This window comes from Hydra viridissima, unplaced genomic scaffold, assembly GCF_058129835.1.
Source record: "Hydra viridissima isolate aposymbiotic clone 2 unplaced genomic scaffold, HvirCarnegie_v1 scaffold_4, whole genome shotgun sequence".
In the NCBI taxonomy this organism is placed as follows: domain Eukaryota; kingdom Metazoa; phylum Cnidaria; class Hydrozoa; order Anthoathecata; family Hydridae; genus Hydra; species Hydra viridissima.
In genome coordinates this window covers 5,027,406-5,033,848 of record NW_028324303.1, presented here as the reverse complement: position 1 = coordinate 5,033,848, position 6,443 = coordinate 5,027,406, and the positions used below count along the sequence as shown (strand labels likewise).

At 31.2% G+C, this 6,443-nt stretch overlaps 1 pseudogene across 1 annotated transcript; it reads right to left on the bottom strand.

Moving 5' to 3' along the window:
* Positions 1 to 1,046: 1,046 nt before the first annotated feature.
* On the bottom strand, positions 1,047 to 6,050 carry LOC145183294 (chitin deacetylase 7-like; annotated as a pseudogene). The gene is made up of 11 exons (XR_016451793.1): positions 5,975 to 6,050; positions 5,695 to 5,862; positions 5,258 to 5,428; positions 4,929 to 5,102; positions 4,706 to 4,747; positions 4,131 to 4,427; positions 3,984 to 4,042; positions 3,775 to 3,894; positions 3,547 to 3,667; positions 3,244 to 3,477; positions 1,047 to 1,356 (listed from the first exon to the last, which is right to left on the bottom strand). The product of XR_016451793.1 is annotated as a chitin deacetylase 7-like (transcript).
* Positions 6,051 to 6,443: the final 393 nt, after the last annotated feature.

Below are 6,443 nucleotides of genomic sequence, written 5' to 3'. Positions count from 1 at the left end.
ATGTATATTACAGGAAATACTGAAGTTGTAAAGTAATGCTATTTCAAATATGTAGTTCTTATCGAATAATAAATTATTATTCAAAATCAACAATAAATATTTTAACAAACTTCTATGAAGCATATGATGACAAAACTATGTTTCTTGAAACTATATTTGATACATTAAAACAAGTTACACAAGTAAAAAACTCAAATTCAAGAAATACAAATAGTAATGAGTCCATAAAAGCCTTGTTTTCTCCCATTTTCATTTGTTTTGATGTAACAAACTGCTGTTAAAAAATGACGGAAAACAAGCTTTTTATGGGTTCATTGACATTTTTATTTCTTGAATTTGATTAGTTACGATTTTAACTCCCTATACCACAGGTGACCGCACCAATCCCTTTATATTCTAAAAGTAAAAATGTTATTTAACTGAAATGGAAATATATTTCCATGGAACTCGGTGGAACATTTTTTAGCTGAAATTTTAAACAAAAAAGTGTGTATATGTTCTGTATTATCTTAGAAAATTCTTCTAATTTGAACCAAAAAAAATGAAATTCCTATCTTATTGGCAATAAACCCAAAAAACAGTTTTAAAAAAAACTGTTTTTTGGGTTTATTGCCATTTTTTTGTTGTTTTGAGTCACTGCGCTGCGTGTTTTGTTTTTAAATAGTTTCGACATTAACTCACTTTGTTTTAACCCTGAAACAACTCGTTTAAATTTTAACACTATGGGCGGTTAATTACTATGAAACAATTTATTTTAATTTTTATGAATTTAATAAAAGGGTCAATCGTGAATCATCTTAAGGTTAATGTTATAAACGATTTCAGCCTCTAAGCGGGCTTCTGTAAAAATCATATTTTAGTGTAATAATATATACTGAAATTATTACAACATACCATCAATTTTCTTTCTTTTTTTTACCGAAACCATCATGTACAACTTTTTACACCAAAAAATCTGTTTTGAACTACATTTTTAAAGCTGAGTTTTGAAAATGTAAATCTACGTTTTAAAATGCGTAAGGTATTTAAATTTTGGGTCGCCTAAAATGAGTGCCTATCAAACACACGGCTAACACACGGTGCTAATCGATTTTCTGGTGTAGTCTATCTTAAAGTATTATATATTATTGAAAATATTAGTATAAGCAAATAAACCAATATAAAAACTTTTTAAAAGTTTTTTTTTTTTACGTAGATGTTAACCTCTGTCGGGACTGTTTTTCTTACAAGACCACGGCATGAATGTGTTTAAGTTGCTTAATGGAGTCGGTGTTTGAGTCCATCGAATCGCTTGTTCCACCGTTACAAAATAGACATCGGATAATTGTAAAATCTCAACCAAAAATTTTTTGAAACCTGCACCAAAAAAGAATACTCAAAACTAAGATATTCAGCTTTACAAAAAGAATTATAGATACTTTTAGAACTCGTTTAACAACATACAGCTGCGGACAAAACTACGTGAACGATTGCAAATAGTTTTTTTTAATGAAATTTTCAATGTCTTAAAATAAGTTTATAGTTTAATACTATATATGGTTGGATAGAGCGTTTTTTGCTCTATAAGACTGTGTAAAGTGTATTCTCTAATAATTTGTTTAAAATTAAACATATCTAAATGTTCAAAAAGCATCAATATTTTGCGCGACAAAACCACGTGAACGATTATATAAACGTAAAAGAATAATTTTACTAACATCAACAAATAATAGATTCTAAAAAAAAACAAATATTAATATTTAGTTGCATAGCCTTTAGAATCGATAACGGCCTTGCACCGTCTTGGCATAGATTCTACAAGAGTTTCTAGTAACTGTTTTGGTAATGCCTCCCATTCATACTGTACGGCTCGAAAAAGTTCATCCAGTTTTTGAAATTTGCGACCTCCCAAGCGTCGCTCAACTTCAATCCATAAATTTTCGATTGGATTTAAGTCGGGAGATTGGGCAGGCCACTTCAAAACCGTTATGCTATTATTTATGAGCCAATTTTTTACAGTCAAAGCTGTATGTTTAGGGTCGTTATCATGTTGATAAACCCAATTGTGAGGCATTTTTTCTAAAGCGTGTGGCAACATTTGATTAGATAATATTTCCCTGTACTGTAGTTGGTCCATTATACCGTTTACACGGTAAAACGGACCAATTCCAGCCCAGGAGAAACACCCCCAAATCATTATATTGCCACCCCCAAATTTTACAGTTCCTATTGTATACTCTTTTGCAAATCTTTTACCTACTGGACGCCTAACATAACCTCGACCGTCGCTGCAAACCATGTTAAATTTACTTTCATCCGACCACAAAACTGTTTTCCAATTTTCAACCGTCCAGTTTAAGTGATCTTTAGCGAACTGTAGGCGATCTTTGACGTGCCTCGGCTTAAGGAATGGTTTCTTTGCAGGTCTGCGCCCATAAAGACCTCCTTCGTTTAAACGCCTTTGAATCGTTCGTGTGCTTACGTTTTCCATGCCTGTTTGCAGACGAATTTCAGGGGCTGTCAAATGTGGATTCTCAAGAGATTTTCGCACAATATTTCGATCAGTACTAAAAAATAAAATGTTAAACATTAAAATTAACATTAACATTAATATTATTAAGATTAAATATTAAAAAAAATAAAATTAAAGGAATATTACCGCTTATCCGTAATACGTGGACGACCACCTTTCTTAACGATCTTTTTGCTCTTTTCTCGGTGTATAATTTTATGTATTCCACCTTTTGACATCTTCACATGAGCTGCAATTTGCCCAATGGACCATTTTTCTTCTTTGCGCAAACGCAAAACCAAGCTTTCAATTTTTGAATCAGTTTGACGAACCATTATAGTTTAATTTTCTTAATTTTTTGATGTTAAACAGAATAATCTTGAGAAATTTAAATGATTGTAAGTTCTTAGAATACCAAAACCACATGAACGATTTTTAAAAGCACTGATTTCGATGTGAATATAATATAATTTGCATCAAAAATGACGCTTTTATAAATTGTTCACGTGGTTTTGTCGCGCAAAATATTTGATACTTTTTGAACATTTAGATATGTTTAATTTTAAACAAATTATTAGAGAATACACTTTACACAGTCTTATAGAGCAAAAAACGCTCTATCCAACCATAAATAGTATTAAACTATAAACTTATTTTAAGACATTGAAAATTTCATTAAAAAAAACTATTTGCAATCGTTCACGTAGTTTTGTCCGCAGCTGTATATACCTGTCTGTATAAATACAACATACCTTCTTGTCTGTATAAATAAGCTTCGTGCAAAAAAAAAGAAGAGTGGCCAAACAAAGCAAAAGGTTGTTTTTTGTCGCTGTAATGCCTCATGAAGTTTAGTTTAAAGAAATTGTAGACACTGTCCGTATCATTTAAGCTGCGGACACAGCTATCAAGCAAGCATTGAGATTCGGGTCCGTTTACACCATCCAATAGTGATGTCAGAGGAACTTCCCACAATCCAGGATACGACACTAAAATAAGGCAAAAAAATGTAAAACCCTCAAAACAATAAAATAGAAGAAGAAGAAAATATAACTTACTTTCAGGACACGGTTCATCAACACATATCGGTGTCAAGTAATCCAAGGTATATGGCCACCATTTTGAACCAGAGTGCGTAGAAAGTGAAGTATCGTACAAAAAATTGTTATCCGCAAGAATCTATAAAGAACGACTAAATGTAAATCTGCATGAATCTATAAAGAACGACTAAAATGTAAAAGTTAGGCAGCGGATCTAAAGTTTATTTAAAAAGAAAAAATTCGTACGCTATAAGTTGTTTCGCCAGGTCTCAAAAACGGGTTCCTCCAACCATAAACTTTAGCATTTGTTTTTTCAATTTCGTTTTTTTGGCCCACTATCTCTTTTTCAAGCTCATCATACGTACTCTATTTGAAAGAGAAGAACCTTTTAAATTTCTGGATTAACGAGAAAGTAAAAAATGTTGAGACGTGAAAAGTATTTATAAAAGGCTTACGTCTCTCCACCATAAATTTGGCGTTCGATGTGTCAAAGAATGATCTGCGATTTCGTGACCTTTTTAGTTAAAAAAAACCTCTTGTTATCTCAGTCAAGTTAAATTATCTATCAATTATCTTCAACCGGCCAAGTAAAATTAAAGTACCTTTTTCGTATAGCTGTTGAACTAGGTTGAAGTCTGTATTTTCTTGAGAAACGTAATAGGTAGTTCTAACTGGACAACCGTTTGGGTTTTTGATTCCATCAAAGAGTTCCGAATAAAACATGTAGTTTAAAAGATTAACATCGTCGTTCCGAATAAAACATGTAGTTTAAAAGATTAACATTGTCCATAAAACCATTTGGGGAACGTCTTCTTTACGTAAACCACCTGGAATCTCTTCACTAGCACAACGGCATTTTGGAAGTAAGCATTTCATCTCGTCACACTGGGTGGCTTTTACTAAATAAACGAGATTCTTTTTATCCAAAAAAAGCAATTTGATTTCAATAGAACTTTGATACGATGCACTACGAAGAAAAACGAAAGATCGTTTTTCGAAATATCGAAAGTTTTTTTAATATACAGTTCCGTTAGAGAAAAAGGAGGGAAATTGAAGTTTATTTTATTACATCGAAATTACATAGAGTCCATTACATTGAGATTGAACTGTCTCAATATAAAAGAAGTTTTTTCGTTTTGATTAATTAAAGAAGAACCCATTTACGTATTATAATTACCGTATTTTCCTCTGCTTACTTGATTTGCGTTTGAAATATTTCCTAAAGAGAAATAATTTGACCAATTTAAGAAAGTGGAATAATTATTGTAGTAGAAATTATAATAAACTATTACCGTTTTCATTTGCAAATAGTGACGCAGTTAAAGAAGTTACTATTGAGGAAAACAATGAATTGATATCAATCATTATTTTTATTAAAAAGCCAAAAATTGTCAACCTACCACTTTCAACTGCAACCAGTGATGATGTTGTTGCAGTTTCTACAGGTGATTGCAATGAATTATTATCAATTGTTGTCTCCGCTGTTGCCACCATTAATAAAGGGTTTGTTATGAGTTGTTCTACCGTTGTAGAGACTAGTTGGCTTGTAAGTGAGTCTGTGAACAGTCCAGCTGCTGTTAAAAAAATTGATATAAAGATAATGATAATGATTATTAAAATAATAATAACAATAATAATAGTATTAGTAACAATAATAATAACAATATAAATAACAAAAACAAAAACAATGATAGTAATAATAGTAATAATAACAATAATAAACTACTACTTTCAGCTGCAACCAGTGATGAAGTTGTTGCGGCTTCTACAGGTGACTGCAATGTAGTAGTATCAATTGTATTCTCCGATGTTACCACCATTAACAAAGGGTCTGTCACAAGTTGTTCTACCGTTGTAGAGACTAGTTGGCTTGTAAGTGAGTCTATGAACGGTCCAGTTGCTGTTAAAAAAATTGGTATAATGATAATAATGTTAATAATAATGATAATGATAATAACAATAATAATAATAGTAATAACAATAGAAGTAACAATAGTCAGAATATAAATGATGATGATGACGATGACTACGACGACGACGATGAAGATGAAGATGATGATGACGACGATGACGATGACAATAAATTATAAATAATATAGTCTTATAACAGTCTCGAAGTAAAAGTAATGATTATATTTTTATTAAAAACAAAAAACTAGCAACTACCATTTTCAACTGCAACCAGTGATGAAGTTGTTGCAGTTTCTACAGATAACAATGAATTGGCGTCAATGGTTGTCTCCAATGTTGTCACTACTGATAAGGGGTCTGCTTCAAGTTGTTCTTTTGCTGTAGACACTAATTCGTTAGTAATTGAGTCTGTAAACGAAGTTGCTATTGAAAAATACCAACAAAAAGTAAAAAAGATTTAAAACTAAGACTTAGCTTTAAGCTGAGTTGAGATGAAAAACGAATGAGGAAAACAAATTACCAAGATAATACATACCCTGCGGCAGAGGCGCTGAATCATACGACCAGCAAAAAAATAGTATAAATAAGCAAGACCAAGCGTACATCTTCATTACTTTCCGAAGAAATTCAAAAGAGATAAACCATAACAGCATGTACGTCCTTAATATGAATGCTGTGGAAGTTTAACTTTTTATAGAAAATTTACAAACTAATAAAATTTTAACAAAATTAATCCATTTGAAACGACGAACAAATGGCACGAAGATTGCATCATGAGTTTTGAACTTGTTTCAAAATAAGTGGATATTTTTAAACTATTAAAAATTTAATAAACACATTGCACATTTAATTCAAATTTTTTTTCATTTAATTGCTACTTCTCATGATAATTGTGAAAGTAACTCATTTTTGTATAAAGTAAGAAAATTAATTGATAATTATACTTATAGCGTTTGTATAACGGAGATGCCTTGTTTCAACGTTATGTATTACTTTTTATTTAT